The 25,653-nt window shown below is 40.5% G+C and overlaps 1 long non-coding RNA gene across 3 annotated transcripts in view; it reads right to left on the minus strand.

Moving 5' to 3' along the window:
• LOC148398067 (uncharacterized) overlaps positions 1–25,653 on the minus strand; it is a 188,663-nt gene that overhangs the window by 11,507 nt on the left and 151,503 nt on the right. For all 3 annotated transcript variants that reach the window (XR_015858638.1, XR_015858637.1, XR_015858636.1), the window contains one exon: positions 13,959–14,031. This is a non-coding gene — a long non-coding RNA (uncharacterized LOC148398067). The remainder of the gene's footprint in view (positions 1–13,958; positions 14,032–25,653) is intronic.

Genomic DNA, 25,653 nt, shown 5'->3' on the forward strand with positions numbered 1-25,653 from the left:
ATCAATATATCACGCTGTTTAGTGCATATGTATAATTCTCGAAACCTAAATCAACTACCAAACCATACAAACCGTTTTAAATGTATGAGAAAGAAAGTGATCACCTGCCCTGTAAATTATTATATTATACATTAAAAAGAGATTTTAAAAATACATTTATATTTTACAGTCTTGCATAAAAAAATCGGCCCACAAATTTATAGCAACCATCGTGTAGTGATACCTTCGCACATTTTTAACTATTACCACAGAAAGTATTTATTTTCATAGAACTGGCGCTGTGGGATGAACCATATGGTGTTCCGGCACAGATAAAAGCATTTCTGTGTCTCTCTTGTATGTACTGCTGCAGTTTTATCAAAGAAGTCATTTGGCTGACTGCGTGGTTACTGCACTCCTGTCTCTGCATAAACACCCATATTGGTTTCAGGTATCACAACAATTCACTATTTTATGAAATAGTGGTGGAGCCTTTAGAGTACCCATAGACTGCTTTTTTTTTTTTTTTTTCTAATGGAAACATTTCATTTAAGATTTACAGTCATAGTACAATAACAGTAGCTGGGATAGTTTGTTGGGGAAAAAAAGTCATAGGTAGGATAGTTTGTTTTAATTTATTCCATTTTCGTGTGAGCTTGTCACGCACCGGGACAGAAACCTGAGCAGATTGCACCACTACTTTGTATTCCAAATTAATTGGCCTCTGAAGATCGCCCTCTGCCCCTCACTTCATGCACACTTTTCCTCGCCTCAATTAGAAGACAGAAACCTACATACTGTCTAGCCCAATCCTCTCGTTTATAGTGACCTCCAGGTCTAGGTCCAAAACCAAACAGGGCCTTGACATCTAAGTCAAGCAGCTATTTAGGTATGAGGAATTAGTCTAAGGCTGTATAATGAGGCAGACTAAAATATGACTGATCTTACTCATTTTGTCCCTGCAACGAAATAATTTGTCTGCAACATCTTTAGCTGTGGTGTGTATAATGAGATTCCATACTATTGCTACTGAACAGAAGTGTGTATATTCTGTCAAGATTGGAGCTAAGTCTGGACTGTAACATGTGCAGGTGCCCCACTGTCACCCAGTTTGACAACTTAATTAATTAATTAATAAAGGAGCGCGATTACCACATCTCCAAATGTAACACGCACATTTTTTTATACGCATTGTTGAGGTAAGCTAAGGTAATGACACAGTCTTGGTACTGGATGAATCCAATACATTGACATTGCAGTGATAGTAAGAAGCATGATTCTCCAAAAATTTAAAGAATTTTACGAATTCATTTATACTTCGATTGAGGACAAGAGGTTTGGAATAGGGATGGATAAATGATTACAAAATTTTAAAATATATTCTTTTTTCACATTCAATTGAATTAGCATGAGATAGTTTCGCTACTTTTATCATGGTATAGTAGCTTAACTATTGCCACATTTCTCGGGTGGGTTGATCTTGTAGCTTTAGCATACACCATTTTCCAAGTTCCCAACACAGAAAACAACCAATTCTAGTGTATGAAACACACAGTCTATTTGAATATTCAGTTCTGGGGGTCATTTTAACAACCTGTGATAAACACAAGACCTCCCCAATGTCTAACCTTGAATACAGCCATAGGAAGACAACCGAGATAGAACAAAAGAGTGACAATAAACACAAAATTTTGACTTGTGCAGCTTACATCCAAGGCCTACTTTTGATGCTTTGTACCACAACCTTCCCTGTAAACTTGTTCAGTCTTGAAGTAAAAATAGTAAAAGGGTGTTGACAGTTGACATATTTATTTATGAGAGTTAGAAGTTTCGAGGGGAAGTAAAAATGTAGGATGAATCTATTTATTGAACAAAGGACAGCAAAACACCATAACAAACACCGGGCGGAAAAAAACATTCAAGATCCAAGATATTTCAGTCATGAGAGATCAGAAAATGTTCTCCGAGGAGTATTACCCCTGCGGACGACAAATGCCAAAACAACTCTGACACACAAAGAATGGAGGAAAATATGAGGGAACAGACGGAACAACAATTATTTATGTAAATAATGCACCATTGCTGCTTATAATTAGTGGGAAAATTAAGCAGAAAATAAAAGCGTGGGGGGGAAAAACACCACGCATGTCACCCAACTAATTTTTCTCATGCAAATTAACAATTGAAATTGTAAATGGAAATGGGTGTTGTTTGTGTTGGAGAGAGAAAGAAGCAGACCAAGGAGAGGATGCCCTGCTTTCCCCCTCCCTTCTTATTCTGTTTGGAATTCATTAGCTGCTGAAGAAACTGCAGGCAGATGTTGTTTGACACAAAGGGTGAGGACGATATTGTTAGCAGGAGAATGGAAGTTAGGGTTGTTGTTTTGGGAAGGGGAGCTTTAGATAACTTTGATACACAAGAGCAGATGGACAACTCCTCGGTGACTTATATTGACCATCCCTCACTATTATTCCAATACTTCTTTTCAAACAATGGTGAGCACCTGCCAGAAGTAGACAGGTGCTGCTCACTGTAGTCTGTAAATATCCTAACCCAAACTCAGTGAACACTAATGATGGTCTTAATGGTCATTTTAAATCATATCATTTCATCCAAGACAAAACATAAAGCACCCCGTATGAGACATTCAAACCTTGAATTAGCTCCAATTTCACACCTCCGTTTCATGGCGCAAATATTACAACTACCTGAGATCTAACACAATGTCACAGCAATGTTACACAATTAGCCAGCGACTTTGGCAGAGGTTCCATATCAATAACGTGTAAATGGAACAGCTGGAACACTTGAATAAATCATTTAAAACAGCCAGGATTGACACGCCACACATAAATTTACATGCGGGGGTGGCCTTTTGCTGCTGCTAATAAGAACGAAAGTTCACCGGTGCAGCTTTAATCTGTAAACACAGTTCTAATATCGTGCAGGTGCTTTGAGCGGTGTGCAAAGTGTTCTCTTAGTGACGTGATGAACATAATTAACAAGTTAAATATGCCAAATTGTGTTTGATTACACTTTTGAGAAATGAGATTGTATCACATCATTTTGGGGAAAAGAAAACAAGACTTGCTCTTTATCGATGGGGCTTATTAAATGACTGAAAATGTTTACTTATTTTCTTGGAAAGAAATGATTAAATTTTAAAAACAACAATATACTTTACACATAATGAAGCTTATTGTATATTTTCTATGCATTTTTTACAAGAGCATATTGACCTTTTCAGTGTCACCGCATACACTACAATCAGATGAGCTGAAGGCTTGACACGTTTATCAGACTTGAGCTCAGTGAGAGGTGGTGCTTGCTATGAAGCCAGTGTCAATGTAGGTGTGATAAGTGTAAAAGTGTGACTACATGTGTCTCCTGTTTGCTTGTCTCTCCTCTCTCCCTCACTTGCCAGCACACACACTGCAACCTTTTTCTGCCTCCTCTCTGTCATCGGCAAGTGTTTTTAAAAGGAGGAGGATCAAACAAAGTTAGAAAATGCCTGTCTGGCATTCATCTGACAGCCCTGCATCCTGAACCCTTTTAAAAGAGATTTCTGAGGGAAAGAATGGAGAGAAAATAGGACATGTTTCACACAATTTATGCAGCGTTAATTTTCCAGCCCCCGCACTGACTGTTTACAGAGTCCTGCACATCTCAAACCTCCCTCTTGTTCTCTAACTACAATCTCTGCTTTACTTTTTACTCCCACCACCCTGCACTTTTTTGTGGCTTATGTTATTCTGATTTTTTCCGCAGTCTTTTTTTGTGTGTCACTAGTGAGGATGCTCTCCCTTGGGGTGGCTAAATTTACATCTCTCCATATGACAAACACAAACAAAGAAGCAAATAAATCAAATGTGACGAAGGCGTTGGGGGGAGCAGAGGCAAACAGTGAATGTTTGTCACTTCCAGAACATATACTGTATAGAAAATAAATATATACCGTGAGGACATATATTTTCTGAGCTTATCCATTAGACTGGGTGGCTACAGTATAACTACTACTACTGCATTGTAAAGGAATAATTGATCATTCATGGCGTTTCAATTAAAAAATAAATAAATAAAATAATTAATAAAGAATTCATATTATACATGATGTACTCAAGTTCAAGTGGTGGATGGAATATTTGTTTGTATTGTATGCTGTTGGTTGTATTTAAACCTCTCATAATAGCCCAATAGTGTAACCAAAATATTTGAATTATTATTTTAAACAGCTTTTTTATTCTGATAAGCAAGTTAAGTAAATACGGTGTGAATCTAAACCAGTGCGAACAGCAGCTAATGAATAAACACATTGTTAAATGAATTTTCCCTCTAGTCATGATTTCTTTTTTGTTTTTTTTCACACTCTCCGTTGGATCATATTTGACTATGATTGCCTAAGTTCTGTGGTCAGTCAGTGCACTTCTATACATCAGGACAATGTGTGACTTTCAATGTATTCTAATGAACAGCTTCAGGAGTGCACCTACAGGACTTGTAAATATTCAGCACCCAGATTTGCAGGCTTTGGGTAGGGGCTTCTGTTGTGATGAGGTTTGATGAGGCGCTTCGTAATTGTGTGTGTGAGTCTGTATGTATGTGTGTGGTAGGGAGTGTGTTTGTCAGTGATTGTGACAAGCAGACGATCCCTGCTGTGCCTCAGTGCGTCCGCTCTGATACATTATTAATTAGGCAGCGTTTAGAGTAACGAGCGAAGCGTTTGAGCCCCCCCCTTTTCCGCCACCCCCAGTGACACACTCCCTGGGAATCTGCTGTGTGACTGCAGATCAGGGGAGGCAATAATGTGACTCTGGACCAGCACCCTTCAAGAATTCCAGTCAGACTCCGTGGGGCATGGAAGATTGTTTGGGGCTAGGATTTTTGCCGAAATTGAGCTGTCACATAGAATACATACTTGAGAAAGAGTAGACGTTACGCACATATGATTATTACTTATTTTAAGCAAAAAAATCACTTTTTTACGGGAGCATGGAACTGCAAATATGATGTAAAAGCTTCTGACTGGCAACGACGTTCAAACGTACTTGTAAATATTTTTGTGCGCAAATGCTACAAATTTCCAACAGCCTATTTTGATATGCATTGTTGGGGATTATTACAAAGTTTATGGTTGGTTATCCCTAACCTTAGGGTTTCAAAGTTGAATACGGTCTGTTAGGTTGCTGGAAGAAGCAGGTGTGAACATTTCCCTTCCCTCTGATAAATGATGCAAATGCAAACCTTTGCCTTTCAATTCAATCGTTTGAAAGATTGTTGTTTTAGGTAATCCCCACAACTCCCTATCCCCTTCCCCCCATTGCATGTCCATGTTATGCTCATCTCTTTTTGCTATTACTGTCTGACTAATTCAATAATTTTCTCCCCCCTTTGTCATCCTTTCAGCTCCCCTCCTTCCTCTTCCCTTTTCTGTCTGCCCTTCAAATCTTCTGGGTCCGCCTGAGTCTCCGTTGTCTGCCTCATTACTGACGAATTTGATTTTCAGAAACTGCAGCTGTGCAGCTACAAGGAGCCCTTCTCATCCTTATTATTCTACACCCGCATAAATAACCGCACAAACGCACACCTCTTTCCATTTTTTTATTTTATTTTTTTAATTGTCTGACGTATGCAGTAGCAGCAGCGTTACCTCTCAAGTGCCCATGCTGCACTGGACAGTGTTGTAGTGCGCCAAAGCCACATAGTGACAGCCAAGATTTAGATTTTATTTTTCCAGGGGCACTCAGCAGAAAGTAAAAAGTGCCTCTGTAAAAAAAAGTGTATCTTAGAGCGACTGCCTGTGATTTCCCGCCTTAGCTGGTGATGACACTGCCATCCCTCTTAGTGAAAGATACACTGTAGCCTCCACGAAAGTTTGTGCCCTCATCTGCTTCGGATATTTGTTGGCATTGCAACGAAAAACTTGGGTGGTGCCTTTTTGACTTTGTGAATGTTGCGGTGTTTTCCCCCAGTAAAATGTCAAGCCATACCACATTTCTCAATTTCAATTCATGGTTGTATTTCTTTGTTTGTGTGGAACACTTTGCCAGAAACTATATGTTTACTTAAGAAAAATGTATGAATAAATAAAACCTTGCTGTCTTTTCTTCTGAGTTGCTGGCTGGAATTATCTCTTTCTGAATTGATGGACAAAATAGGTGAATAGTTAAAGATCCAACACTACTAGAAGGTCTTTCAAATTCATTGTCTCCAGTGTTCTTTAGTTATCTAACATTATGAAATAAAGAACCAAACCGTACAGTATGTCCTGCATATGCATACTTTCAAACACAGAGGCGTTCCGGTGCATGTGTATGCCTGCATTCAGTCCATTCATTATATCTCCGCCTCGAGCGTTCTAGAGGGGCAAACTGTGTCACGACTACTAGCATCCAAACATGCTTGCGGTCCGCAGACCAAATAGGCAAAGCACCTGTCCTAAGTGTCAACATGCTCCCTTTGGCCGGGAGTGTCGGGCTTTCGTTCAGAAAGGGGCAAGATGTGGAAAGCTAAGAGGAGAGTCATCTCATTACTTCCTCCCCGGGGCTGTAATTAAGCAAGGGATGGAGCGAGTGCTGCCACGTCACCTCTGTGGACTGCCCCGGTGAACTGTGCTTAATTGAAACCTAATATATCTGAGTCCTCATTGGTCTGATAGCGTTCTAACAGGAGGCTATGCTTCATAGACTACTCCAAGTTACCTGGCTTTTATTTATGTATTTATTTTGTTATATCTTCAGCATCTCACTGTGCCCTCTCCACTCATGCAGTCTACAGAGTTATTGATTTGTTTGTGTTGTGAACATCAGTGCTTGTGCTTGAGGATGGTAAGAGCTGATCATAGAGCACAGTTTGATTCAAGCTCAGTGTACTGACCTTGGAGGAAGTACACAACGAGGGCGTGCTGAAATCTCGGCCTTTCTGAGTGCTGGATGGCAGGTGGGGATTCGGTGCAGTAAGGACGCATCCACACAAAGAGCTGTTTAACTGCCCACGGGGCCTCTGGGTACTCCACCTTTCACTGCATCCTTTTAATATTTCATAGCCCGGCTTTGGACAAACGTCTCAGCCCGGCTTGCTGGAATATGGATGAGAGTACACGTTTAGCCATTTACCTGGATGTCAGTCGGAAGCGGCTCTAAACAAAACACCTCTTCCCCGCTGCAACCTCACCTCACTGGACCCACCGTTGGCTTGTTAGCAAGACGGGTAAAGATTGACGGCAACAGGAAACAAAAAGAACACAATCCTACAAACAGGAGCCTTGGGTTACGTGCAGAGCATATGTTGGAATTATGGAAGAGATCACACATTGCACTGCGCATTTTGTTTTATTTAAGAATAAAAAACAAACAAACTTACAGTGGAATCGCCAAAGTCAAGCAATTGTATTTCATTACAGTAAAACCTTGTAGAGCAGGTTTTGGGTGACAGCTGCCACCTTTTGCAAATGCCTTGACCCACCAATTCAATTCCTTCTCTAGCTTCTTCTACTTCTCACCACTTAATGGTGTGTTGGCTTTTAAACTGAGAAATGGCAGAGATTTGTCAGAGAGAGCTGGACTTTGCTATCAATTGGTTGTGCAATAGAAGTCCTTCATCACTTCAAAATTGATGTCAACAACACGGGCGTACATTGCTGCACAGTCAGTCTATGTCTATGCTTCCATCAAGAGTGCATGGATATGCATGCAAATATTTGGTTTTCTCACGCATTTGTATCGTATATACCACCTGACAAGTCAGAACTTTTTTTTTTTTAATCAGACTATAAGTCTCATTCTTTGAGATGATTGTCACAGATTACAGATGTTTACATTCTATGTGCACACAACAGCAACTCCAAAAAATAAACAAGTTGTGTCAATCAAAACTGAACATTTTATATCTGTGTATATTACATCTCAAATGAGTAGTGTGGCCAGTGAATGTTCTTAAAGAACTTACTTGGTTTGTTCTCTCAACATTTCCATGCATCTTCCAGCACTAATTGCACACAGAAGCTTGGGCACCACACACGGCTTCACTTAATGCAATTAGGCAGCAGTTTAATTATTCTTTAATGTGTAGATGAAGCCAATGTGTTACGTAGGGTAATTATTGCTAATGACTCTGCAATGGGAACGCAAAGAGGAAAGTGAGGTTTTGTGCTGAAAGAGACCAGTGAATTCCTTCTTGTCTAATAGACCTTTTGTTGAATTGCTTCCCTCAGCATGCGATAAGGGTGTTAAAATTAATGATTTATAACTATTGAGCGAGCATTTCAAGTAGGTAGTAATTTATGATAATTTGTCTTCTTTCACAGCGGCACAGTTAATAATTGTTAATTAGCCGTTGATGATGTGTCCTTTGAACATACAGTATACCCTAATGGCCAATTCTCAGCCTATGAGCAGACACCCTTGTGGGCAGCATTCAAATAAGAGGATGTTTTTAAACACAAGTGAGAAGACGGAATATACAAATAATAGAAATAAAACAGCAAACAGCAACATTTCCTGTCCATCTGTACTATCTTGTTTATTGGCACTGGATTTTGTCACTGTACCAGGTTGGATTTGTATGTCTGCCAAGAGCATCCATCAATCATGCCAAGCTAGGCCAGTGAAAAAGAAGACAGGAACATGCTCCAGGAGAAATCGTGCCAAGTAGAGAGAAGGCGGGAAATGGGGAGGAATTAAAAAAGTCATACCCACACTGTTACTTGTTAAACAATTTTAAAGAAGTGATAGTGATTGGTTGGGAAAAGTTAACTTCCATTGGTGCACAATGGCACACACACCTCTGTTACGCCCAATTTTACCAGCTACTAAAACACCAAAAGAAAGAAAATTCCACCATTGTACACAGTTTACTGTGCTCTACGCTAGACTTTTGCCCGGAACAAAAATAAGGCCCTGAGTGTCCAATGTTGGCTTTAAACTCACACAACATGATTTACCCAAGATCGGTCCACACTACAATAGAATACTAGGAGGGATAGCGGACAGGACTACAACGAAAGCTCTTTTTGATGAGTTGAGTTGGTGAGGTTAGAGGCTGAATGAATCCAGGAGGCCAGCAGCTTTCGGTTTTTTTTTTTGGGTGGACGACTCAACAGATGACAGCGCTGTCAAAAGACTTTGGCGTCGGCTGGATGAAAAGAAGCGAGGTGAAGTCAAGCTAACCCCTTTTAAACCCTGTTAGTGATTTGAACTGATCATTCATTCCGTCAGTATTATTCGGGCCTTCAAAGGGTTGAGACAGAAATGGAGATAAGCCCGTTCAAAAGGCTGTGACAATTGGGAAAGTCTGTGGCTCTTTTCAACGTCCTTTTTTGGGGGGGAGATATAGTACTAATGTAGAATAGGTCTTTGAAATATTACAGATGTATTATAAGTATTAACAGGTTTGTTTCATATCTTGAATTTTCAATACCCCTTTCTTAAAGCAGCATCTCCTTTTGATTAAAATAATTCAATAATTCTGCAGCCATTCTGTGGTGCGAGTGCTGGTAAAAATGACTTCCAATGTCTTCGACCAGGCAACCAATCATACAGAGTATTTGGTAACGTTTTTCTCTTTTGTCCTTAGTTTCTCACACCTACTCTCACGACCACACAAACTTCAGTTTGTCACCCTCTGGTTATGTGTAAGCTCCCACCACACACATATTTTTCCATCCACCAGTCAACAGTGGCCTTTTGTGCAGTTGTGGTTTTCTCCAAGTCAATGTTCAAGTCAGGTCAGTGGGAAAGTCCCTACAGCAAGACAGTACAACCCAGTGAAATGATTATTTAATTGTTTTTGCCTAGTGATGTCATTCCCAGGGATTTTCATGTTTATTTGTGTGGCCAATTTATCTTGACATCCACCCAACATATAAAAAATGTCCAACAATTATGTACAATATAGAAATGATGTTACTGCTATTATCACTCTCTCTCTGTCTTTCTCTCTGTCTCTGTCTCTCTCTTTCGCTCGCACGCACACACACACATGCATGCACGCTCTTGAATCATTTTAATTATTTTGTACAAGTTTTCCAAAGACAGAAAAAAATCAAACTCATCGACCTCTTGCTCGCCGAGACTGACTGTGAGGCCTGTGGTTAAAACGTTTCTATTTGTGCCTGCGTATACGGGATGGCATTGTAATTACGGTGAAAGATCCAAGTGTTGTCATGTACATCAGTGACTCAATTCTTGCCTGAAATAAGAATTTGTATATTTCTTTTCCCCTTTGTCTGAAGCAATTCACACCCTAAACATATAATGCAATGCCATTGCTAATTAAATCAATATGAGGTAATGAAGTCTAATTGGAGAGACTTGCTTGAGCTCTTACGTGGGTCCCTACAGGTTTGTCCTTGTTTAGAGGCTGGTAGTGTTTCCTCTTCCAGGAGCCGTAATCCCCGCAGCAACCATTTGGAAAGGAATGATCACAGAGCTCCGAGTTATTTAGCCTCACCCAAGACCGAAGCGTACAGACGCTGTTTACTCCCCAAGCGTTGTCCTGCAGTTTGCCATATATTCACCTCTTATTGCTTCCTCCAAACCTGGCACCTTGTGGAATTTATTTTTAGAATCAGTAAATTTGCTTTGCTGGAATTCATCACAGAGTTAGAAGGGTGCTGAGAAGGAAGGGGCTGAGGGGATGTTCTACCAAGCTGTTAAAAAGTCATAGAGTGAGACTCGATAGTTTAAAACAAATCCATATTCAATTTGCCCCATGTTGCAGCATTTGCACTCAGAGTGGCACTCTATGAATAAGTCCTTAAGCTATTATTTTTACATTGCATGCCCCTGGATTCAACTTAAGTCACCAGATGGCACTATTTAGCTTCCACAATCTGCATGAAAAAGCTCAACAAAGGCAAGTTTATGGTCGTTTCCTCTTATGCACGACTTGAGCAGCTGCTTCATGCATGAAGTCAGTAGTCATGCTTGACCTCTACCTGCAGAGGATCATATTCCTCCCTGCTCTCTTTCAGAGCGAGATGCTTCAAGGAAGGGAAACACTGCCGAGGAGTCGGCTTTCATCGGCTCCACATCTGTGTCACACTCTCAAACATGAAAAAATGTCATCGCCTGATCTGAGGTCTGTTACCACTTTCTCAGATATTTACCGCATGAAATGAATTGAAAAGTCAACAAACATGTTTGCGGGAAGGAAAAAGAGAAGCACAGGTAAAGACACGGATTGTTCCGCATCAGGTATCAGGTCTGTCACCGTGATTTCCCTTTGGCATTGGGAGCACTTAGCAGTGGCATTTGCAGAAAAGTGTGTGCTGGCGTCTAATGGGCTTTTAAGAGCTTCGCAAGGGGACTATTTGTGTACCATCAGCGGAAGCCTGTGATCGCTACGTGACAACAGTATTTTAAGCGAGCTCCACAGCAGCGTGGGATGACTACCCTGAGCTGCGGAACTTTCCCCAGGGGAGCATATGCTACCGAGATCTAACGGCTCAACTTCTCTGCCACTTTCTAACTCGGGTGTCGCTTTGCAGCATGACAACTGAAGAGTCTTGATTCCTCCATTTCACCTGGAAAATACATGTTTGTGAAGAAATAGAACACAACTAAACAGGGCCTTTTCCACACCGACAGGTGAAGTTTTGATATGTTGAAGAAGGAGATGTTTGGTTCTCCCGAGAGACCAAGGACTCACATTTATTTTATTATTTTCTCTTGAGTGGCTTATGTTCTGCAATATTCCGCTTTCGACCCCCTGTGGAGACACGTCGCTTTAAGACTTGACTTGGAGTGTTTTGGTGCCAGTTTACATTCACTGGACGCATCAGGTTGACTAGCACAAAGTATTGAAATTCAATTCATGTGCAGAACTAAAAATTATACCGCTCACAGTTATTATTGAGTAAATTGCATTCCCCTACTTTATCAATGTTAAAACCACAGCTCTGGTGCACGATCAGGATTGCTGCGATCCAAGCTGAATTTCACTTGATGCATGAAAATGACAAACACTATGAACCAGAATGATCAATGCTCTCGTTTAATATTTAAACATATTATAATATGCACCATTTGAAACCAGGTGCTTGGCCTATTTGTCATGGCACATGAAAAATAATGAACTCAAAGTTCATTGATAATTTAACAGAGCCTTCAAAATTAGCATGTGATTTTTATTTTCTTGCGTATTAATTTGTCAAACCAGGAGACTCAAATACGCAAAAACCAAATCATAAATTTAAAACTAGTTGAACCTTTTTTTGATTATCTTAAAATATTAAACGTATGACTCAACACCGCACAGTATTTGGAAAGAACAGCAATTACTACATGTGGCTTTTTCCAACATCACAGCTTTTTATGAACCATTTTCTCCAGCGTAAACAGCAAAAAAGCGGCAGTCCCACAGAGGGAGCCTGAGGACAGCGGACACAGATTAGGAATGTCGAGAGTGGGATATTATCGTCTCTACTGTGAATGAGACAATATAATTATGATATGGAAATTACATCAAGTGGACAGTGTTGCCAATGTGATTGGTGCTAAGCTATCAATGTAAATTATAAGCGTGAATATAGTCATAATAATTTAATCATAATTTGTCTCTGTATTAAATACTTGAAATTAATTTGCTTTACAAAACAAGAAAATTGTATATGTTCATGTCAGCCTGCATAACAAAGAGGGGACACTTTGAAATAACTGAACATATTTAGCAGACATTCTGGTGAGGTTTTCTGCAGTTTGCATGGAATAAACAAATAATCTCTCGAACAAATGAAGAACCAATTCTCTCTTTTTACCATGCAATTTAACACACACACCTACACAAAGGAGAAACTACGCACACATGCGCACACATCCACAAAATGAATCTGCCATTTAATAATTATGAGGCATAAAATCCTTGCCGACGGCGAGCATACTGAAGGATGTAATTATGACCTCTTTCAGAGAGCCCACGCTCGGCGGCAATGCCTACATTTCCACCCAGAGAGAGAAAAACACTCCCAAGGAATGACGGGGAAAATGTGCCCTTCATTGCAATTAAGGACAATAATTCTCGGCGCGAAAATTGTTTCAATTGCTTTTCAGGCCGGGAGCAAAATGGCATTGATGGAGGTGATGGTTTGAAATGGGGGTGACAGTAGGATGAGAAATCACAGATAGAGGAACTGTTGGCTTTGTGTACGTTAACAATTGAACTTTATAACAGGCTGCAGCGCAATTAGGAAAACTGCAGGGGAGTACACAGAATTTGAATCAATATGACACAGGACTACAGAGTCATATTTGGAGCTCATGATATTATTCTCTAATTCAATATTGATGTAGAATTTCTTCTTTTTTTGGTCATGCGGGTGTTTTAGAGGGTCTAACCCTCAATGCAGCAATCGGCATTTTTGCTAATAAACAATAAATCATGTTCTCGCTATAAAATAGATTTCAAAGAAAAATTCTCAATGATTTCATTTAGACAGTTTTCAGACAGGCTAAGGAATGTTCACAATAGTATTTTTTTGTCTTATTATGTAATCAGTGTGTACACCTAGAAAAATATAAAATGTTTATTTTAAATTACTAGCAATATTAAGTCATTTTTAGTTGCAGCAAGATTTAATCATTTTATCCGCTGGTGCTTTCTTGCTGTTGGTTACGAAAGAGATCAATCTTAAATGCAATAAATGTCAACACCACAGTAATTCTGTCTTCAATCTGAAGCTTCTCTGAAAAGTGTTATGTCAGCTGATGGGAATTGTGCGATGACTGACCCTGCACTTTGACCCTGCTGCACAAGTAAAGTGTGACTTTCCATTTTTGATCAATTGCAATTGCATATTTAGTGTTGTAAATTCAATATGGAAAGGGAAACAATCACTAAGTAAGAATGTCCTACCTCATCGGCAACGTGCAAAACTATCATGCTCAAAAAGAGTTTATACACACTTAAAACAAAAAACCCCACACATGTAAAGCCAAAATTTACAATTGGTGAAGACATTTGTTTGAATAAATCACATTACTCACTGTGCCTTTTCTTGAGCCATTTTTACGCAGGGTTCATTTCAGTATCACCAAGCATATTTCATCATCAGGGCATCTGAAATACATAACAGCAGTGTGTTAGAAATTAAGATAACCATTGAGTACTAAACAAATGTAATTGACAAATCTCAGCTTTAATTCCTTTTGTTTTTCTAAAGGATAAAGAGACTTTGTAGACTCATACTATATATGTGTCCTTCTTGCCAGAGCAGACCGAGCAAAGAAAAAAAAACTTCTATCTGATCCTAAAGTGGGACCATATGCAAGTTTGTTTTTGCTCGTTTTAACTGCGATTTTCAATTGGGCATAAAGCAGGACTACATTCTTTCAAACCTAAAGTGGCTGTGATGGGCAGGCTGCGGCAGGGGGCATCCAGATGTTGTGTTTGGATAAAAATTGTGCGGTCGAGATTGCATCTGTGGTAGCGGGTGGAACAAAGGTCTGAATGGGAAGGATTGGTCACTGGGGGGAAATGGAAAGCAGCTCTGGAGAAGTGGAGGCATGCACACACGTGCGCTGACTGTTTACACTGGGCCGGGATGCAACACGCCGATGCATTCCAGCGCTCATGGTGGCCTCGCCAGAACCGGATCCATGTTTTCAAGCTTGATTTTTCAGCGCCAAAATGCATACATATGTATGTCATTGTCTCCGTCTTCAGTTTATAGTCAAGTTCAAGTATTTCTAATGTGCGTGAGAAGGATTTAGGCGTGCCGTACACAGAGTGAAGAAATGACATCCCCTGTTCACACCTGGTAATTGAAGCTTGAACACACCACTCACTACAACAGATAAACTGTGACCTTGGTGTTATGATTGGGAAACAACATTCTGAGGCTCCCCATATACTGTACTATACAGTTTTTTTATTTTTTTAATCCAACCACAAATACCATGGTGCAGTTGTCAAAAAAAAAAAATCTTGGCTGCAGTAGAGAGAGGAGAAATTTCTGTGCTACAGAAATTCCTCATATGTATATAGAAATGGAGAAAAAAAGAAGTCCGGCGTGCTGCACTCCTGCACTGCATATGTGTGCTTTAATTAGAGCTGAAAACTCATTATGAGTGTCAAGAACAGGTAATTCAACTGAGGTTTTGTGATGCTCTGTTTTTAATTTTGCCTCGGTGAATGCATGCCTCAACCGCCAAGGAAATGGCAAGGAGATGATGTGCTCTGCATGCCCTGACCCACAACGTGCTTGCAGCAACGTGGCTAAACTGAAAATGGAGGATCAGGGGGGATTGATATTTGCAGTAGTGAAAAAGAGTTTTTTTTTCCCATGACGCATGGCTATAATGGCTTTCTCAGCCCCCCAAAAAGGAGGATATATCCTGTATTTGGTACCAGTTGGCAGTGGTGTGTTCACACCTGAAGCAAAACCACAGCAGAATACATTTGGACGCGGACCGAGACCACCTCGAAAAGTGGGTCTTGGTCTGGTTGTTTGATCCGCACCAGGATTAGTTTCTGTGTATTCACGTGGAAACCAACCCAGGTCCAATCAAAGTGGATTGTGAATACACTCTGTGATGATGTTTATATAAATATTTAGGTATTTTTCCTTCACAAATTAATGAGTTTTGATGATTTATTTAAGTGTAAATTTATTAATATTCCTGAGGATGATAACAGAATGTGCTAAATGTGTGCCTTGAATGAAGTGGAAAGTGAATTTATTCTTTTTTTTTTATATTGTATACTTTACGATGATCTGTTCAGAGTGTTTGTTTAACATATTAAACAACATAAGCCTGTTATGTTCAATATGTATCAAAGTAGTAGTCCTTTCCTCACTACGTGGCTTCTTTATTTCAAATCATTTTCATTCACCTTCTTCTCAGTCTGATTGTTGGTGGTCTGACAAGTAAGAGACCCTCTGCTACCCACACCATTTGTCCACATCTCTAAACTGTTACCGCAGCCTGATATGCCCCTCAGCATGCAGAAGGTCTGCTGTCATTACAGCAATCAGAATTTGTGAGAAAATGGAACCCTTTATATGCAAAACAAACAATGCGGGAGAAATAAAACACTCAGGCAAGCTGTCAGGTCCTTTCAAGAATCAATACAAGGTCTTTCATCTGCATCCCAACCTTTTCCTGGTAATTATCCTGCATATTTTCTGCCTGCTCACACACAAACGTATAATGTTACTCACACACACGCACGCGCGCACGCACACACACACACACACACACACCATTGCTAATAAATTGCATACAAACAGAATAATGCATACAAACCCTATAAACACAAACTCACTGGCCACAACATTAGGTACACCAGAACTCACATATTATATTGTTTTAATTATTAAGAAATGTTCCCTTGATTCAGTGTATAATTAGCCTACGAGATTCTAATAAAAATCAACACACTAGATTGTAAGTTCCTGCTTCTCAACGAATAAATAATGTCTATTACCACCGTACATAGCCGGCGTGGAACATCACATGGTCAACATAATCATGATAAAAAGGCCACGTCTAAGCGCTCAGCCCGAGGACATCTGAGGAAGGTGACAAAGCATGCCAAAACTAGTAAGGTAAAACTAGCAAGGTAAATGCAAAAGGAAAAGAAAAACAACTGTTACGCTCACGGGATGGCAAGATGAATCGTGTTAACCAATTAAACGGCAGATACGGACAACAATGTGTCACAGGTTTCCGCCACTTGGAGAAGATGAATAAAACCCAATCCATTTTCAAAAATCACTTAAGATTCAATTTAAGGTGCAAGGACGAGGGAATAACAAGGGGCCTCTATCTGAACAACCCACTACCAAAATATCCTGCTGGCAAACTCCCAGTATGCAGCAGGATAACGCTTCAAATAAACCAGTCCACCTGTAAATAAACACGAATGAATGGTGTCACATGACCTTAATTGGACAGGTGATCCTCAAAAACAATATGGCTGAGTTAAAAGTAAAGAAAGTGGCCCAAAACCCTCCACGGTGATGCGAAAATCTCAGTCATCCCAAATGTTATTGATGCCATTGGTGGCACAACCACTTATTTAGTTTAAATTATATTTTAGAATGATGTTTTCACAAAGGGACATGTTCAGTCGTTTTTTTTCTTTTCTTTCTGCATTTTATATTTTCTTGGGTTGTTTTATGAGATATTACAAATATTCCATATAAATATTGGTTTGATGATCTGAAAAAACTTTTTCATGCCACTGTGTCTCTATATTGTGTCAGCAGCTTTTAAATTCATGCAGTTTATAAAACCATCTACAACTCATCACCATCTGATGAAACATGTACTGAGAAAAATATTCTTGGCCAGAGTCGTCCTATGCGCGCGTGTGTGTGTGTGAGTGTGTGCGCGTGTGCGCGTTTGTGAGCACCGACCTGTGTCTGTGATGGAAGAACTCTAATGAGGCATAGCATAGAATGAAATATTAAAGTTTCTAATTAAATAGAGAGACCTCTTCCACTAGCGTCAAGGTTGTTTGCACCATTATCTCCATGGTCGTATGATCAGCAGTCACCCAATGCTTTTTGGCGTTCCCGTGTCCCGCAGCATGCGCGCACACACACACATACACGCACACCAACTTCCAACAGAAATCTCCATCAGCCACCAGAGACTACTCGGGTCGGCTATATCTACCATTTCAATGCTTCATAGGTTGCCTCCGCTTGTGTCTTTGACAACCATGTGTAGTGAGGCCCTCAGTTACAGTTGAGATTGTGATTTATTGATGAAAACACGTGTTACTAGAGCAAGGAACTTAATCTCCTTCACTGTCAGACTTCTCAGTTTGCAAGAAAGTAAAAGGCAAAACTACAAACGTGCCACATTTATATGAGAAGCTTGTTTTATTTGACCTGCAGAAAATGTAAAACAATTCTTTTTACCCTTAAAACAAGCACTGGGGCCCAAGAGACTTGGGGCCGTTTACTTGTATATCAAGGAGAAGGCTACTGTGTGAGAAATAACTAGCATATTGTTTTATTGAGTAGTGTGGGCCTTCTTCCTTGACACGATGCTAATGATTAGGCTTGCATGTTGTCTGTGATTAGAGCGCATTCTGTGTAGGCCAATCTATTGCCTGAATGCCTCTCACACAAAATGTACTCGATGCACCGTATTATTGATTCCTATCCCTACTGAATAGAGGTAAATGTATAGATTTTTACATGAAGGTGAAGCTTAAGCTTGGTTTGTGTTGGTGAAGATGGGAGCTAACTTGATAGGATTACAATGATGCAATATCGTTTATGTGATTAACTTTTTAATTATGCTCTGTATTTACTTGAATAATTCAACACATTTTCTGCTCCCTCGCTCCACATTTCAACCAAATATGCTGCAGGCAAGAACTCCTGGTACCCCTGTCAAATTTGGGAAAACAAGCCCAATTCTGTAATAACCAGTTCATCCAAATCTATAATTCTACCACTCTATTTGTTCCCCTCATTGATATTGCACTGAAGAGTAACCAGAAGAGACAAATATACTCCACGGAGGAAATTATTACCTCAAAAAAATTAGAGGCAAAACCCCAAACGCATTAATGCATTGTAAAAAAGTAGAAAACAGGTATTGGCATTTAATTTTAGTTGAGCAATAAAACAAAGCATTTAAGATAATGGATTTTAAACATATTTGTAAGATGAATAATACACAAACTGTATATTTCTGGATGTTTTTCCCTGTCATTAAAAGGTTAGAGTACTTAAGACTCCTCTTCAACTCCTTTGAGACTGTGTGACACACTAGATTTGGATGGCTGTTGTTCTTGGCTGTAAAAAGAAAACATGTCCGCCCACAAAATATGTTATTTGATTGTTTCTCTCACGCTGTATAAATGTTTGTCTTACAAACTGTCTTTTGCATATATACATGATCGTCTGTCCAATTTGTTCTTATTGTTCATTTTACTGAGTTTATACAAACTTGCACACAAACACACACACCTACAAGTCATATCGAGCCCAGCAGCATACAGTATGGACACAGTTTAAATTAACTTAACTCCTGTTGCTCCCTGAATTCAGAATCCTTATTCCACATCTCCCGGCCTTGTTTCCCCCCTGGAGACTTCCGCGTGATTGGACTCTAAAAGTGAGCCCCCGCACAGAGGTCAAAGAGAGCCTTGAGGATGGTCCACATTTCTCTGTGTAGTGTGCGTGTGCATGTTTTACAAGGTGCTCCTCGTGAACGACAAGCCTCATAATTTAAAGTTAATGCATTTTAGGTAGAAGAGCGGTGGAGTTTAACATTGTGGTGGAATGTATTTTTCTGAAATGTAATGGAAATGACGTGTTTATGCGTCTGCTGCGTCCGCATGAACCTTAACAGAGTAAGGTGTATATCAGGAAGGAGCTAAACAATTCCATTTTGTCATTCATTTGATGAACAACAGGCCTCACTGGAAATGATACTGGGATGTGTTGACATACTGCTATAGTGTCAGCAGCATAATGAGCTCCGATTATATGCACGCATACATGCATGCATTATTAACCTTTCTTTTACTATGTATCACTGAGGTGCTTAATCACTACAGTGTGTGATCACCTTATTAATCACAGGACAGTTTTTTTTTCTTTCCCCTGAGTTGAGTTGGTGGATGATGTCCTCCAGTTCTGCAGTTCTAGGAACACATACAATACTAATAGAAGCTCCCGCGCCTGGGTTAAACCCACGCTCGGTCGCATAAGCACCATGAAGTCAATTAATTTCTGGCTGCTTAATGACTTGGAACCGCAGTCGAGCTCCCCTCGCCCCCACGTCTCCGAATTGATTGAGTGCATTTCTTGGACATGGTGTAGCATCCACAGATATGGTGTGTGTGGGGGTGGGGGTGATCAATTTTCATTTGATTAAAATGCTGAAAAGATATTGTAGATACATCTAATATAAAACAAAAAATAGAAATAGGGAATACATATATTTAAGTCAATGTCAAAGAGGTGAATTTAAAACATCTGTCTTTGGGCTATGGTGAGTCTTACTGCATATGACAGAACTATCTTTGTGCCATCACCAATAAACGATAATGCATAAGATGTGCTGGTATAATGTGAAGGTCGCAGTGTACTCTGCGCTCATGTGACGTGTGCAGGCTGGACTTTTGATATCATCATTCTAACTGTACAGCGCAAGGAGGCGAATAATCACGTCACTCACAAGGCCATCAGTCCTCCACGCTTGGCTCACTTTCTTGTCCTTTTCGACCCCCCTGCTCCAACAACAACAGCTATTACAGTCTGCCTCTTTTCTTGCACCTTTTCTGTATCCTTGAACGTCTGCGACCATATCTACCCTTGCTTGTTGACTATTGTGTGTGCCAAGACCGCGCTGATAACAATCCTTGGTCCTCAGGTCTTGTTGACCTCTTCCCCACAGCTGGGGAGGAAAGGAGGGATGAAGGAGATGAAGGGAGTGAATGCTACGTGAGGCAAGGTGTGGAGGGCAACTGCTTCATCACTTTTGTGCATATACTACTTCCGCTAAGGCCTCTGTAACAAAAGGACCCCCCCTTATTACAAACCTCAGACCCCCTCCTGCCTTTTTTTTTCTCCAGGTCTGTTGCACACAGGCGGAAAAGATCATATTTATCACCTGTCAGCATTTGGCAGCCCTGAATTACGCGACGCAGGACAGCATAAAATTATCATACACAGGCATGAAATTACAAAACCGCCTGGGGACCCCACAACAAAATTATTTTATATCCCCCCCACCTCCAAAAAAAGGATCGAGGGTGTCTGCTTGTGACGTGACGGTGTGACAGGTGAGCAGTACAAGTGACAGATGGGGTGGGGTGGGGGGGGCAAAGTGATGTTTCGAAACGATGGAGTAGATAACTTGAACAGGATATTTTTGGAGCCTGTCCTTCACACTTAATGTGGGATAAACAAAAATGAGGCTCGGACTAACCGGAAACACCAAAACAAACTTCTTGGAGGGGTTCCTTCTGCACATTTTTCCGGCATATCAACATTTGCTGGGTCAAATCAGGACTATGTGCAAATTTATGGTGAAAAAAAAAAACAGTCTCCCCTCGTAGGTCCATTACTCAAATTCACTAAATGGGAAAAATATATTCTCCTATGACACATCAATCCATCAATCAATGGTTGGACTGGATAATCGTTTTCAACTCATGGGAAAAGTCTGGAGAAGAAAGTCACTTTTCTCTTCTGGCATGACTGCACAAAGCACAGTCCATCAACATACGTGAAAGCCCTGACCTCAACCCAATCAATCGTTTTGAGATGAACAAAACAAAGATAAGCCCACTCTACACTGCATGAATGGACAGCATAATTATTAAATAATACATCACATTTGCTTTTCAGTTTCAATTGTGCATGTGTGTGCAGAAGTGGATGGCATTCGCACAGACCTGCTGCATGTAGACTACAGTAAATGCCACATCTTGGACACAGAGGGTCAATATTTATAGACTATGTGTGCTATGCAGATCAGGTATTGGCAAGTGGAGACACGTGGGTCGTTGCATTGCTCAGAGCAGCCGAGAGTATGTGGATACCATGTGAATTAGCTCCAGGGGTATGAATCCGGGGGCGGAAGAATGAATGGGAAGACTTTCTGGGGGTCCTAACTATTTTGGGTGATGACACGATGACGTCACTTCCAGGTAACACACAGTAAAAGGACCAAAACTCCTAACGACTGTTTGACCTTAGCTTTTGGGTGGGTTAGGGTAGCTGAAACATTGGAATTAATACATTTGAAATTATGTATTAAATTAATTGGCAAAGACAAAATGACATTTTCACTGTAATGTGTTGTTTTTGTTGTTAGCAAAATAATAGTTTAGGTTAGTATTTTTTTAAAGCATTTTCTCTTTATTTTATTCTGCAAAATGTTTGATCAATTTAAGTCTTACTTAATTCATTAGTTGTCCTTAACTCAATTAACCTTAGTCAACAGCCTTTGTATCGTTCAAAAGGGAAAACTGAGTAAGTATATTCAAGTCACCGCGTGAAATGAAACAATACCCATCTATTATTGGTATGCATTCTAGGGAAGGGAATCTAATTCAGTCAACTCGCTCTCTTCTTGTGTTACAAGTCAATATGCCAACGATTGTGGAGAAGTTGTCTGCCTGCTGCAGGTTTGACAAGTCAACATAGCTGCTTTTACTTTGAAGGTGCCGTTCATTCTTGTTGTCTGCCCATTAAAGGTCGTCTTTAAGTCACTACTATAATTACAAACCACGCTTTTGTACCATTTTCAGTAAGTCATTAAAACTTAGAATAAAATCTGTCCTCAAAAAAATGCACACCATCTACGACTGCACATTTACAACAACACAATCTAACATAAAAGTGAAAACACTGCTCTGAAACAAACAAGTGCTTCAAAAATATGGTATGAACTGAAAATAATCGACGTTGCTGTTTCGTCATTACAAAGCAAAGCAGATCTGAAAACTCATTTCAATTTAATTTAACTACTGTGAAGTTAATACTGCAACCAGCAGCTCATTGAACAATAAATACAATTTTGGTGACTTAAAAAGACGCTAAGATGAATAGATGAGACAAAAATCTGTAAATAAACTTCAGCATTATTTAAGATGCAAGGTTTAAAGTTGGGGAAAAAAGTTTCAGCTTTTGGGCTGAACTTTATGACATTATTTTGAGTACTGTGTATGGAAAAATGAAAACTAAGGAGAACAAATAAATTCAGTTCAAATTTTTGAACTGAAATGAAAAGTGTTAATGCTAAAAGATAGTTGAAGATGAGACTACATGTTGGTGAAGTCACATGGTGGGGCGGGCGAGCATGTGCGTGTGTGTGTGTGTGTCTGCATAAAGGTATTGCTATAATTCTAGTGTGTCGGCATGGCTGTTAGGAGCTCAGGTGGTTGAGCGCTTGCCCCAGCCAGGCCTCATCAACGTGAAGGGCGATCTCATCCTTTCTGCATCTCTCCTCTCTTCTGCTTGATTAATTGGGTTCCAAATACGCAGGCGGAATACATAATGCCACCCCCACCTCACAACAGCGCTCCCGCATCCACCTGAACGCACCCCCCACCCCTGCCTCCCAACCTCATTGCTCCCTTGCACCCCCTCCTCTTCCTTCTAGCTGCCTCCCCCTCCCCGCATCTCCCATCCACTCTTCATCTCTCATCCTCATTCCTATCTCCATGTCTCCAAAACACATTAGCATACGCTTGGCATTCAATGCAGACAAGCGGGACACCCAAAAATGAATAAATATGAAAAACAATTTAACTAATAACGAGGATGATGATAAAATTAATTATGCCCTGGGATGGCGAGATGAGAAAATGAAGTGAGAGAGAAAGAGGCCTTGGCGACACTTAATTTCAGTCCCAGACGTGGACAGATATCAGGTGGCATTTGACAAGCAGACACAAAGAGTGTGACTGCACAAGTGTGTGCGTTACAAGCTTATAAGACAGTAAAGCGGGTAGATTGTCGTCTTTCTGTCGCTCTGTGTTTACGAGGCGCGTTCGGTGTATGTAATAGTGGGCCAGCAGGCGAGCCCACCCACCTCTCTGCCTGCTTGAGTGGGCTGTGTATAAGAAAATACACACCGCACACCCCATGTATAACCCAGGTTGGCTCACAACTCTGCAAACACGATGCATGATGTGAGCCGTGTCGCCTCCGTCTACCAAATGTAGATTTTCCGCAGCATGTTTTTATTTCTTAAGTCTTCTGAAACACGCCGCATCTCCCCGGGGACTGTGATTGACACATCCAGGCTTTAGGGATTGGAGCCAAGCATGAGTGGCTCTCTTGGTGGTGGTGGGGTGTTAGCATTTTTGAGTATTTTTCTCCATCACTACACGCTGTACTGATGCATTTTGTAGCAGAGCTGTCTGCTGCGTTCATCTCATTAGGATAAACGGTGAGATCATCTCGGGCGGGGTTGCTTTCAGGCTCCCTAGGATCTCATTCTGTCATCATGCGCGTGCCACCCTCATGTGTTACTTTTGGAGGTTTACACCAAGGCTTTAGTTTTATCTAAATTTGTGCAAACGTGTTAAGTGCTAGAGTGATAATCATTTCACCATGAATATCTTGAAACTTTAGCACCACACTGAGCACCTTTTTTTTTAGCTTGTGAAAGTGAGGAAAGATGATAGCTGGGGAAGAGGGAGTGACAGAGAGCGAGAAAAAGAGCGAGAGAGGCATGCGGGGGTCTTGATAGAAGTGAAAGGGGGCAGAGAGCGCTGGGTGCATTGATTTAATTTGTGGAGGTTTGCGCGACGGTGTGGCATCCCTTTTAACGATCACTAAATTGTTTTCTGACAGAATCCCACCAAGCAATTTCTCCCCCACGACATTTGATTTACATATGATCTTTAAACACTGTGCAGGCAGCGCTAGCTATTTGGTTATCATTCAAATCACTCTCCTCTGTGTCACACTCCGGGATAGGTCACTCTTCTCATGCCTGCTCGTAGGGGGGGAAAAAAAAGGAATGTATAACTAATGAAATAAATTGATTAAGGGCGAAATCAATTGCTTTGGCAGACTGAAATCAAGATCTTGAGCTTAATTTAGCATGGAAGCAACAAGGCTGAGCAGGAAGGAAGCTGAGCAACTAATTGGTGCTACATGAAGCAGTGTGCACTAATAGGCGCCAAGACACTAAGAGGGATTCCCATCTTGTCACTATTTTTGAGCTCCAATCACCACCTTCTTTGAATGAGCTCAAAGCACACTTCAACTTTGATTCTCCCTAATGCATTTAATAAGCCTGCTTTATTGGAGTGAAGGTAAAAGACAGCACGAGAATACATTTGCATGTCTTTGAAGAATACAAGACGAGAGTGCAACCTGAGGAGAGAAATTCAAGCATAGTAATGCACTGCAAGGATTATGTTTTTGTGGGGGATGTTTTTGCAATACATGAAATAATTTCACAAAGGTGCATGCAATTATTTTGAATGTGCAATGTTTTTCTTTCCACTTTTTCTTTGACATAATTGCATGCTATACGCTTGTATTTCTAGCCGCGTAGCTGTTAAGGGGCGGGCTTGTGTGGTGTAGTTTAAATTGCTTAGAGCAAAAGATCAATCTATGATGTTTTGACTGCGGCTGGCAGAAAGGTTAAGCCTATTAGAATCCCGTTAAGGAAGACAGGGTCCTGCTGCACACTGAGCCAAGTGAGGCTGATCCGTAAGACGAGACAAACTTCTCGTCAAAAACGTAGTTGCTTCCAAGCACACTGACAAAATGGCATTAAATCGTCTGCTCGTTACACACCCCGGCTAATGTAAAGCGAGGTTCTGACATTAAGACGAGTCATTTCAAATGTGAGACTGCTACTTCCAGAGAAACTTGATTCATGCTGACTTTTAGCATTTATTCAAAATGTTAGCGAGAGAAAAAATATAGGGAGAACAATGAGAAAACGATGAAGACTTGAGTGATTCTCAGTGGCACGATCGAAAACCGGTACATCGGTGACCAAGATATGTTGGGATGGGGGCAGGTTCAATAAAATTCATAGGCAATGGAGAAATGGTCATTGATTTTTCACCCCTCTTTCTCTGTCTTTTATGGATGTCTCTCACCCATTCCTTATACACTCCCGAGACTGCCTTTTATAAGACAGGTTTTAGTGACTTGCCATAAAAGCAATAAGGAGCTACTTAAGTGCACAACAGGGACGACAGACCCCCGTAAAGATCAACAGCCTTCAT

Source organism: Syngnathus floridae, chromosome 5 (genome assembly GCF_059516105.1).
Source record: "Syngnathus floridae isolate MCC-2025c chromosome 5, RoL_Sflo_1.0, whole genome shotgun sequence".
NCBI lineage: Eukaryota > Metazoa > Chordata > Actinopteri > Syngnathiformes > Syngnathidae > Syngnathus > Syngnathus floridae.